Source organism: Heteronotia binoei, chromosome 4, assembly GCF_032191835.1.
Source record: "Heteronotia binoei isolate CCM8104 ecotype False Entrance Well chromosome 4, APGP_CSIRO_Hbin_v1, whole genome shotgun sequence".
NCBI classification, from domain to species: Eukaryota; Metazoa; Chordata; class Lepidosauria; order Squamata; family Gekkonidae; genus Heteronotia; species Heteronotia binoei.
In genome coordinates, this window is record NC_083226.1 from 24,730,221 (window position 1) to 24,742,490 (window position 12,270).

The 12,270-nt window shown below is 41.2% G+C and overlaps 1 protein-coding gene across 2 annotated transcripts in view; it reads right to left on the bottom strand.

The window, feature by feature from the left end:
* Window positions 1-9,343: 9,343 nt before the first annotated feature.
* Window positions 9,344-12,270, bottom strand: part of MFHAS1 (multifunctional ROCO family signaling regulator 1) — a 68,817-nt gene continuing 65,890 nt past the window's right edge. For both annotated transcript variants that reach the window (XR_009555316.1, XR_009555317.1), the window contains exon 4: window positions 9,344-12,256. The gene's annotated coding sequence lies outside the window, so the exon portion shown is untranslated. The remainder of the gene's footprint in view (window positions 12,257-12,270) is intronic.

Here is a 12,270-nt window from a genome sequence, read left to right on the forward strand (position 1 = left end):
ATCTCATCAAGCTCCTATAGGAATGTTTATAAGAGGGCGCAGAGAGATGATTTGGATGCAGCAGCTTTGCGTCTGGCATCTTTGTTTGCAGTCTTTTCATCAGCAAGTAGTGTGCTATTAGTAGCTGGAACAGTTGACCCATTTCCTTTGGGGGGCACTGCACTTTCTTGCTGACCTTTCTGCATTGGCTTTCCATCTGTTAACGAATTCAGTAATTTGTTAGGAGACAACAAAGATGTTGGCTAACATTTGCACATCATCAGCTGCTCAGTATAAATACCCTTCTGAAATGCTGAAGGAAGTACAATAGCTCACAATTTAATAAAGAAGATAAATCAGTCCTTGTTAGAAGGGAAAGTCATATTGAAATTTTACTCTTTCACTCCCAGTTACAGTAGCATGAGACCTGTAGCTTCAAAAATTAAACATGGGCAATTTACGGAATTCACCGCCCAGGGTGGTAGTGATGGCCCTGGCATATGTGCTTTTTAAAGAGGATTAGCAGGACTGATGGAGAAGATCTAGATGGACCATTAGTCTGATCCAGCTGGGCTCTTTTTATAGTCATTCTCCCTTTTTAAAATGGTCCACTCTGATTAATCAACATAAACTTGTTGATTAATATACTAATTATTACCAGTAATTATTAGTAAATAGTGCTAAATGCCTATTAAATGTTGCTTCATTATTTATGGATGCTGCAAAAGGATTCATGATGCTAGGAGGAGTCATAACTGTTAACTGGATTGATAACAATAGCTTTTCTCCATTCTGTTCAAGTGCTATGCTGTATATGTGTGCTCACATACATTGCCTCAGAATGCTTGTGAAGGTGGAGATTAACAGCGCAACCCTAAATAGTGTTACGCCCTTCTAAATCCATTGAGGTCAGTAGGCTTAGAAGACTGTAACTCTGTTTACAATTGCACTGTAATTCTCTCAGAAATGCTACAATAAGAACAACTAGTTACTTCAAATGGCTGATATCATCCTAACCACTTGTTACTGTTGAGAATATTGCTTACCTACTATACATGTTTCCTCTGGGTAATATAGTTTTCTTTGGACAGTCTGTGGCTTTCTTTCTATGCTGCGGAGCTCCTTAAAGAAAATATACCAAGATTACTTAAATGACTATTAAACAATTCTGTGCATTAAGTAATTGTACAACAGGGAAAGGAAACAATTAACAAAGAGAAAGCAGCCAGGAGTGAAAGTTGTAACAACAAACCACAATTTAGCAGTGATTCACAGTACAGTCCTGAGCAGAGTTACTCCTGTCTAAACCATGTGGAATCAATGCATTTAGAATGAAGTAACAATCAGACTGTAGCATTCCAATGCAGTCCTATGGAAATTTAGCTAGGAGTAAGCACAGTAAAATATAGTGGCTTACTTCTGAATAGACAGCACAGTGTAAGAGATTGGGCAGTTCCTGATTTATATCTTAGTTTGAATCATGACATGTACTTGCCCTTAGAAAAGCTACAGCCTCTCAATCTAAGCCCCTCCCATCTTCAATATGGGGGTTCTACTAGCCTACCATACAGGGTTGTTTGTAAAAGATTACAAAACAATCTACTGGGATCAATCTACAGAAAGATTGGAAAAGTTTGGAAAAGAAACTCAAACCATATGAATCACTTTGAACACTTAGAAGTGTTATAAAAGTGCTAGGTATTATCCTGATAACCAGGGCTTTTTTTTAGCAGGAACGCACAAGAATGCAGTTCTGGCTGGCTTGGCACCAGGGGTGTGCCCTAATATGCAAATAAGTTCTGCAAAAAAAGGCCCTGGATTATTACAAGGTCATATTATTTCCTTATCTATGTATTGGTACTTTGCAGGTTATGTGTATGAAACACTGAAGCACAACCTACATCATGTATAATTTGAGTATATTAGCCAATGGGTCTTCTTTCAGGTGATTTTCATAACCAGAGTTTTCACAGTGCAGTCTCCAACATGGATCATGTGCCAGCTTGCTGTCAAGTAAGGCTGCCATGAGGGAAATCCCAGTGGGTTCTGGCCATTTCCATGATAGCAAACTAGTTATTAATGTGGAAGCTGGAAGAAAAGGCCAAGTTCCAGGGAAATGCTATGCGGATGAGACCAACCAGATTGCAAACTTCATTGGAGTCATTGCTCAAAAGGGACGGGAACTCCACAAGCAGCAGCTGGAAGGGAGAAGTAGCTCAGTTCCTGCCTGTTAGGTCAATGCCCAGAGCAGCCAAGCAGGTCCTCTGACCTCCAGAACTGGAGGAACATTGAATTCTTTTATGTGAGTCAGGCTAAGCTCAGTAGTAAATGTGTAAGAGTGGGAAATCTTTAATCTCCCTTCCCTTAACCCATGTATTCTTGCATAGAGCAGCCAAATGCACAGTTTTACACAGTTCCACACTTACCCTTAAAAGAGATTATTGGTTTGGGTTAGGCCAGAATTTCCCCAAAGCAGAATTTGTTTATTTCTATATTGTCAAGTGGCAACTCTAGGGATGTTTTCTATTACTTTTGTTTCCTTCCACCTTTCCATTGGGGCCTGAGCAATACTCTTTCTTCTGTTTGTGAAGAAACAGCAGTCTACAAGGTCTTACAATAAAAGGCTGCCAGAAAAAAAGATGGGGTTATTTTGTTCCTCAGACAGTGCCACTTACTCCTGGCTGCTCAGCAAGACATCTCTTTTTGGCTTCTGGGTGGCAGTTTAAGTATCTGTTCAGGGAAAAAAACAAATACTTTTGTGTTAGATTTAACCTACAATGCAGTGTCTTATTGCTCCAGTTATCATTAGGCAGAATCCAGGCATGGAAAAGGGAGAGGATGGGTTAACTTTAGCACAGTACAAAGAGGCCTGTGTGAGGCTGCAAGCCCTTTATCTGATACCATCCATTTATTCAGAAATAAAATAGAAGCTTCTCTGTCATGAATTTGACTTTTCTGAGATGGGACTCGGATAATGGAGGAGAAGAGCATATTATAAGGTGGTATCAAGATCAGAGAAATGAAGCTTGGTGTCCTGTTGTTGGGTAACATAGCAAAAATTCTCTCCTGAAGACATTGTCATGAAGGACATTAATTAAGCAGCTGGATTTGTTTAAAGGGTTATTTCTTCTTGTTGTAAATACATCTGTAGCCCAATCTTGTCAAATCTCAGAAGCTAAGCAGGATCAGTATTTAGATGGGTGACCACCAAAGAAGACTTTGCAGAGGAAAAGAGCAAGAGTCCAATAGCAACCTAAAGACTAAAAAAATTGTGTGAAGAATTGAGCAGTGACTCATGAAAGCTCATACCCTACCACTATTTTTTAAGGTGCTACTGAACAGTGGAAGCTGGTTCAGGTAGCCGGCTCCAGGTTGACTCAGCTTTCCATCCTTCTGAGGTTGGTAAAATGAGTATCCAGCTTGCTGGGGGGAAAGTGTAGATGACTGGGGAAGGCAATGGCAAACCACCCTGTAAAAAGTCTGCCGTGAAAAAGTTGTGAAAGCAACGTCACCCTAGAGTCGAAAATGACTGGTGCTTGCACAGGGGTAGACTGCCTTTACCTTTTTTTTACTGAACTGTTGCTCTTTTCTGTCGCTGCAAGACAGACTAACACGGCTATTGATCTTTGCAGAGGAAGGCACTGGCAAACCACTTCTGCTTAATCACTTGCCTTGAAAACCCTGTGGGGTCACCTTAAGTCTGCTGCAACCTGACAGCACAAGTACATAACCAGAGATGGCCCTTCAGACTACCACCTTTTAGAAAACAAATACTGATAGGTATAAACAATGGCTTAGATCCCACCTAGAATTTCCATGAGTACATGGGATTATTGCCAATTCCCCCTTCTTGCAGAAAACTTCTAATTCCCTCCCAAGCTGTTCCTCAGGGTCTCCTGTCCTCCAGGAGCAGCATTTCTGGGGGGTATTTTGGGCCTCCCTGGTGTGTGTGTGAAAATCACCCCCTTGTGGCTCAAAAATTCTAGGCAGGACCAAAGGAATGTAGTATCTAGTGTAGTTTTTACCGTACTTATAAACACGGTTGTGAAATTTTAGAGATAATAATTCACAGGCATGTTTTTCAGATCTGAAAGAACAATTTCTGGCTATTTCTCTGCAATGCTCTGCTTTTAACCAAGACCTTACCTTTGGAGATAGGAGTTGACCTTGAAAGTCAGTGGCATATAAAGTTTATTTCCTCCTTTAGGGAGCCATTTGATGGATGTGTTGACTCCAACTCCAATGTGTCCTTTAGCTCCGGAAGAAATTGGCATCACTTCCTCAATGGGTGACAGCAGTACAAGAAGCTACCAGTGAAAGCTATCCATGGGCTTTTTTCACCTTCCCTTCCTATTGCTCTTGCCTCACTGTGGCCCCACAAAGGACTGACCAGGTAATGATTCTTTCCTTTAGTCCCACTGAATGTATCTGAACTTGTTTGTTGTGGTAGTCATGGAAGCAGAAACAATTATTAAGGGCCAGTTTGCACAGGCAGTAGAATCAAACAGTATTTTCCCCCTCTACTGCAGTAGTTCTGTAGATGTCTGTGGGTGAATTTATATTTTTCTCCTCCCTGAAAACAGCATTTTAAGAAAAAGGCTATCCCTAACCTGAATAGTCCAAGCTAGGCTGATCTTGCCAGATCTTGGAAGCTAAGCAGAGTTGGTCCTGGTTAGTATCTGGATGGGAGACCGCCAAGGAATACCAGGGTTGTGAGCAGAGGCAGGCAATGGCAAACCACCTCTAAACATCTCTTACCTTGAAAAACCTATGGGGTATCATAAGTCCGCTATGACTTGACAGCGCTTTCCACCATTAAGGAACAGGCTAGGCTGAACCCTTCTTCCTGATAGCTATTAAAATATTGGTTTTTACTTCACTTTCCCAGATAGCTGAAAGCAGCTTACATTACACGGAAGTTAAAAACAAGCTGGCACAGCAAACACTTATCATATCCACAACAGGTGCCAACAAAAGAAGATCTCATTATGAGATTATGAGACAGTCGTTGTGTTGTGATTAACAGGTTGCAGCATTTTTCTGGGAGACACAGATATGAATCTTCACTCTACCATGGAAGATTGCTGGGTAACCTTGGGCTGGACACACACTCTTTGCCTAACCTACCTTATTGGGTTGTTGCAGGATAAAATGGGGTCAAGGCTGCTGTAATCCACTTTTGGTCCTCATTGGGGAGACAGGCAGGGTGTAATGAAGTAAATAAATGATTACTATTAAAATCTGAAACCTCGATCTTAGGCAGTATAAACTGTAGCCCTGAGAGTTAGTGCACCATCAAGTACATCACGGGCCTTGGTGGGGGGAGTAAAAAGGAATGCTGCAGTAAGATGGAGGGAATTGACAAAAATCACCACTCCCCTCTTCTGTGAAGGGGGAGGGAGCTTAGGGTCCTCAGCAAAAAATTCTGTCAAGGAAAAATACACTTTCAAGCATTCTGAAAGACTGAATGGAAGTGTCACCCACAGAACTCCCTTCTAAAAACTTAAGAGCTGTGATGGAAAAAGCTCAAGTGGGTAGAAGCAAAGTTTGACCAGTGCAGAGATATGGAGCTGTTGTGTGGAACAAACATGGCATCTTGACTCTTAATCCTCTGTCGATAAATATGGAGAATGTTGATGGGCCAGCATTCACATATGCAGTCCCTTACTTGGAGTTTGGGTTCTCGGGTCTGGGTTGGAAAATTCCTGAACATTAGGGGAGTGGAGTCTGAGGAGGGCTGAATTTGGGGAGGGACCTCTGCAGGGTATAATTCCATTGAGTTCACACCCCCGGACAGCCATTTTCTTCAGGGGAACTCATCGCTTTAGTCTGGAGATCAGTTGTAATTTGAGATCTCCAGACACCACCTGGAGGATGGCAACTCTGCTTGGAGCCTGAAGTAGTGAAAAGGCTTTATCATTCAGTCTTCTTGCTTATATAATAAACTTGGTATCTGTTGTGCTAGAATGGGATGAGGAAGGGCAAGGGTATCCCATTTTTATTCTTCCTGTTGTAATGAATCCATTTATCACCAAACTGCAAAAGACCAGGGGGTAATCAATTGGAACCGGGACCTAAAAAACAGGAGATGAAAGTTTCTTAAGTCACAGCCAGTTTCATAGAGAAAAGTTATTATCTAACACATTATTATCCACCTCCCTGAGTGACTGCAAATTGATTGACTGGGATTGCTGATAAAATTAGATAAGCCAGAGCCAAAGGAAATGGCCATTTTGCCCTGTCACTGGCTAGAAGGACTGCAGAGAGTGCACATTCTCTCAGTGGTGGCAGAACACACAGAAATGCTGAACTGAATAATCTTCCAATGGGTTTACAGAGGGAGTGGGCAAACTGTGTCTCTCAAAGCCTCCACTGCCTCGTTTGGCTGACTTGAAGAAGGCATTTAAAGTTAAAGTTGTTTTCTTTCCACCCCTTTCTTCCCTCCCTCTCACCTGTCTTGTGGCTGTCAAACACCTGACATTTATGCCTTGTGGCTCAAAAACATCTGACATTTATTCTTTGTGGCTCTTACGTTAAGCAAGTTTGGCCACCCCTGTACTATGCAGTGACAATATTACTCCCCTGCCCAATTCTGTGGTGTTCTTCCCAACTGGTAATCCTCTCAACTAGTTTTGATGGCTTATTTTTAAACTGATAATTTAGTATTTTAATAGATCCAAATAGGCAGCCGTGTTGGTCTGAAGTTGTAGAACAAAATAGAAGTCAATTGCACCTTTAAGACCAACTTAGTTTTATTCAGAATGTAAGCTTTCGTGTGCATGCACACTTCTTCAGACGAGAAATGAGGTACGGTAAGCAAAGCCACATATAACTGGTGGTGTTTGAATGCCAAGTGGCATTCCAAACCCCACCAGCTATATGTGGCTCTGCTTACCGTACCTCATTCTTTGTCTGAAGAAGTATGCATGCACATGAAAGCTTACATTCTGAATAAAACTAAGTTGGTCTTAAAGGTGCAATTGACTCCTATTTAGTATTTTAATATTAAGCTGTAGAGAAATCCCTTAAAGAAATGGCTTGAAGTTTTTCCTACTGCTTTCATCAGGACCCCTTAAAAATCTTTTAGAAGGTCTCCCTGGTCTGATTTAATGGTGGGAGGTCAAGGGATGGAGCATGTGGATTCCAGAAAAAGTCCTCTAGTTCTCCCCCCTCCATGACTGCCTCATCAATGGGTTTTACTTGGTGCCGCAAGCTGCTACCACGTAGCATGTTGATGTAGAAATGGCAGCTTCTTGAAGAATTCCATTCCTAGTTTCCCTAGCAACATGTTTTTATGTTGCCAAGGCAGCCAAGAGACCTGGTGGTATTTGTTGTAGGCAGTATTTCCTTAGAATGATGTGTGTTCCTTAACAATTGCTATTTATTCCTAATGGCTGGTATAATATAGGCATCCCCTGCAGGCAGTATAATCAGCTGACTGACACTTGCAGGGAATATTGTAGAAATGTTGGGATATTATACTCTGTTTTCATAGCACATATTCTATCATATGGTTCATTTCTTAGCCATTCTTGGATGCCAGGCCTTGAAATTCCATGCAGGGCAAGTATGTGCTCTCATTGTCTCATTTTGGAGGAATGGTGTTTCCCACTACCTCAAATTTACAGGTAAGACTTTGTGATGCAGGGGTGGGGGTGGATTTAAGTCACACTTTCCTGCCAAAATTGACAAGGTTGGCTGTATGAAGTTCCCCCCACCCCAGACACCTGGGAAAAGCAGCTACTGATGCCTCTGGGAATCCCCTGACCAGGTTGCAGCATTGAACACAGTGCTTTTCGAAATCCTAAGGTATGAAGACCTGGACTGGGTATACCGCTAATATAGGATCTTAGCCAGAAATGGTGAAGTTTTTTCCCCCATTGTAAAACATTCTGGAATTTAAACCTACCTGAGCATTATGCTTCTTTAGCTCTAAACCCAAATGTATAGGAAGCAGGGGTAAAGAAAGACAGGAGTTTAACAGTGGTTGTTCAATCTGCACTTGCTCAGAGATATGCCTTCCTTTATACAGGCAAGGTGCATCAAGGAAGTTTGCAATTACCGATTCAAAAGAGGTACCAGGATGAGACTGGGCTGTAATATTTCTGCTCCTCCCCATCCCAGCCTCACACATTCCTGAGGCAAATACCCTACTGCAAACAGAAAAAGTGAACCCCAAATAGAATAAACCTGCCTCCAGCTTTCTGCGCAATGTTCTCTCTCATCACTGTGGACATTAAAGAGGGGAGAATAAGACAGGAGAAAAAGGCCTAGGTGGAAAAGGTGATGGGACAGAGCAGAAGATAATCGATTTGGGCAGGAAGGGGTGAGCCAACAGCTCCTGCTAACCAGTAATTTCCCTGCTCTCATTCCTTCCCAGGCATTCAGGACAAAATTTCATTGCACATTTTCATGTCTATTCCTGAAACAAAAAGGATACAGACTTTCTTTTAAATATAAAAAGCTGGTAAATCAGGGGTCTGTAGTTGCCCTCAGACACTCCTTGTAGCTATAGGTCTGTAACGACAGCTAGAAAATCTGAAGCATTTTGTGTTTATATTTAGTGATACAGACCTCAGTTCTCATTTACTAGTGGATGTTTTGTGAGAATATCTCCATTATGTGAAACATGGGCATGACGTTTGGCATTTTTACTACCCATGGAAAGCTTGGACTTGCTAACGTAGCATTGTAGGTGTGAATATTTAATCAGAAGAGGTAGTTGTCTGCTTAGGATACAGATTTCCATAAATAGCCAATTGTAAGGATGGAAAGTAGTGACTAATTCAAAAAATCTTCCTCTTATCTCCAGAGGCCCAGAAAAAGTTGAGGATGCTACCCTGAAAAGACTTCTTTATATATTGTGTGTTTGCAGCATGGCTTGAGCCAGTCCTATGGAGGGAATTAATGCTATTCTTGCCTCTTATGTTTTGTACTGTAAAGGTTGGCAGGAAAGACAGGAAACCACTGCAAGTTGGTTTTACAAATCTGACATAAGAAGGCATTTGGATCAGGACCTCAAAGGGTGGGGCAGCATAGTACCCTCAGCCATTTCCCCACAAATAAGCTGGGGGGGGGCATTGCTTTCTGTTAGGACATGATAATAAGGTACTTTTAAAAACCCTTTGATTTAGCTCTGCTATAGAATTCAGAGGCACAGCCTGTTCTGTCTGCTGACTGATATGAGAATGAGGACAGGAAAAATGCAGTGTGCTATTTCTGAATCCATGGGTAAGGAATTAGAAGGAATACCCAGTGGTACCCAAGTGACTCATTTTCTAATGCCAAAATAATCAGAGGGAAAGAATGAACAGAAAGAAAGAAAATTACAGTTGTGGTACAAAGGAACTGAAAGCAATTAGGCAAATTTAAAGATTATTTTTATTCTCAGGTTTGTGTTTGGTGAGAATAGGGGGTTTTATTTGTAAAAAAAAAATGCCTGTAATATGGAGTGACAGACAGCCATAAGTAAAGTCCCACAGCCTTTGCTGACCAAAGTCTCATTTGTGTAATACGAACACCCCTGTCGCGGCCTTTCAGAAGTGAATCAGAAAGTCAGGTCAAACCTTTTGAGGAACTGAATACCAATATTCATTTTGGCAGCACTGCAATGGAAATCCAGGAAACTGCTTTTCCTGCCACCAAACCTAGGAATAGAAAACATGACTGATTCCAAGGGCAGTTCTCCAGCCATTTTAAAAGGAACTGCTTGAATGACTGTGTGTGTGTCTGTGTGTGCACCTAATGAAGCAAAAACCTCATCCTCTTTTCAGGAAAATTGGCAAAGGCCTTCCACTGATGCCATCCCAGCAGGATCCCATTGTGACCTAGCCATCCTTCCTCTCTCCAGGTGGGCACATAGCCAAGAAGGATTTTTTAATTGTGTTTTCTTAAATGTTTTCATATATGGAAACAAAAGTTTGGCCTCTGCCCCTACTGCACAATGATGCCGAATGTCTTTATGGTCCCCAACCAAGCAGGAACCAAAGTTCTAGAATTCCAGTAGGGAATGGATAAATCTTGAATCACGGGTGAAAACTGGCCTTTGCAGGTGGCCCAAAGATTGGGTGACATGACAAATTGAGGGTGACCATAACGTTATCTGGAAAGTTGTATCAAAGGAGGAGTATATCTGGATACTTCATCTTAATTCTATGGATTATCCCATAAAGTTTCTGGCAGAAGTTCAGTAATCTGAAAATGGTAACCACCACCAGTATTACTGTTTTGGCACTTTACCAGAGAATGACCAAATTGGTTGGATCCAATTTAAGACAAATCTAAAACAGTGTATTTCAGATGCTTGGTCAGTTTCATTAAAATGAAGTTCACTGAAATCTGTGAAACTCTTATCAATCCTTAATACTAACTAGCCATCAGGAATGCAAACTGAAAAGCCAACCAGTCTCTCAGAAGACTCCACTTGAATTCCTACTGTAGATCTGAAATCACCCACAAGATCCAACAGACAGAAAAGTGCAATTAGAAATAGCCAGAAATCTGCAGAGTTGTCAATTGGACTGCCCTAGAGAAAATACCAGATTTCAACAACAGAAATTAACTATTAGGATTTAAAATCTCATTGTTGACCTAAGACATGTTTGTAGATTATGCAAGTTCCATTTTTGATCTCATTAAATCAAACACAATGGTTGTTTAGGTTAAGTGTCAGAGTAACACCTTAACATTTTAAGTGTGGAACTATTCATAAGATTGTTGCTTTTCTATAGTTGGTTCCAAACCAATCTATTAAGGTTAAACACTTCCAAATGCATTGCTACATAGAATCGCAATGGCACGTATCACACTTCCATCTTTCCTGTCTAGGACGCATTAATACAATCTCCTTTAACCACAGTGGGCAAAGTTGTTAATGTTACCAGAGAGCTGTAAAACCACTATGAGAGATCAGAAGTTCCACTACTCAGGTACCACTGAAGGTGCACCGACTTTCGTCTTTTGAAACTAAGCTGCAGCATTCTACAAAACATGGATCATCAACCCTGGGATGATTCAAATCAGTTGACTTGTTGATGTGATTCATGGTCAAGAGCAACAAACAACTGGAGAGGGTAAAATCTGTTATAATCAGAAATGCTAATCTTGCTAGTTTTCTGATTCCAGATTTAAATATACCAAAACAAAGCCCAGTCCATTTCAGGAGAAAGCTTACTCTTTGTTGCAATTTACCATGGTAACCCCCCGATTCAGGGCTGCCCATTATTTGCAAATAGCCTCTGAAACTTAACAGTTCTTAAAGATGTCAGTGGCACTATAGTGCTGAGAGATGTCTGCCTTCAATCCTGCTGCTGGCTCAGTTTTGTTCCCTGGCTTGTTTTCCCAGGGGGACTTTCTGGAATGCATGATTTCAGGATTGCTTTGCTGCTCTCCACCATATGGATCTGCCACAAATTAGTTTTCAACTTGTGCTACAGCCCTTCTCGTTCCTGTTGTGTTGTGGCTCTCAAACGAAAGGACATCCTCCAATCTAGCACTATAAAAAGCCAGCCAATGATGTAGTGGACTGCCTGCCATACTAGATTTTGTATCTCAACCTTTGCAAACCAGGAATTTCCAGCTGGGAACGTGAAGGCAATCCCAGAAGAATCTGTGCTACTGTTGGTGAAGCAGTCTGTACAATAAATGCAGTGAAAACTGACGTATATATTGTGTAAGGGTGTGTGATATTTTAACGGTGATGATACATACATGCGTTATTTTGACAACAAAGTTAAGGACCCAGCAGCGGTCTAGCACAATCTCCATGCTTCACTTTGTACCCAGTATGAACTCAAACTTTAAACTGCATAGATAATTAAAAACTTGCATATTACAAAAATAAAGATTGATGCTTTAAAAAAAACCCAAACAACCACACTGAACAGCAGTGAACTTAGCAAAGTGACCCCTCTTTTCACATTAGACAGACTTGAAAACGGAGTACCCCAGATTGTGACTGCAGTTGTTGCTTTTTCAACTACACAATGAACATAATCCCTGAGAAGCATTTCAACCCATTCTGTTGGCTGGCAAGCAGCTCTTTGTTAGAGGATGATCCTGAGGCTGAAGGTCAAGCGATGAGTCTTCCAAGTCCATCTTTCTTCTGCATGTTAATATATTACTTTAAAAATTGTTTCAGTTTTGGGTTTGTTAAGTTATGTGTTCAGTCCCTGGGAAAGTATCCTTCAGAAGAAGAGGTGTCTTCCAGTTTTGATCCTGTGTCCTTTTCTACAGCACAACGCAGCCACAGAAGTGTTAGCTTCTTCCTATGGGAAAACTAAAAAGAAAAAA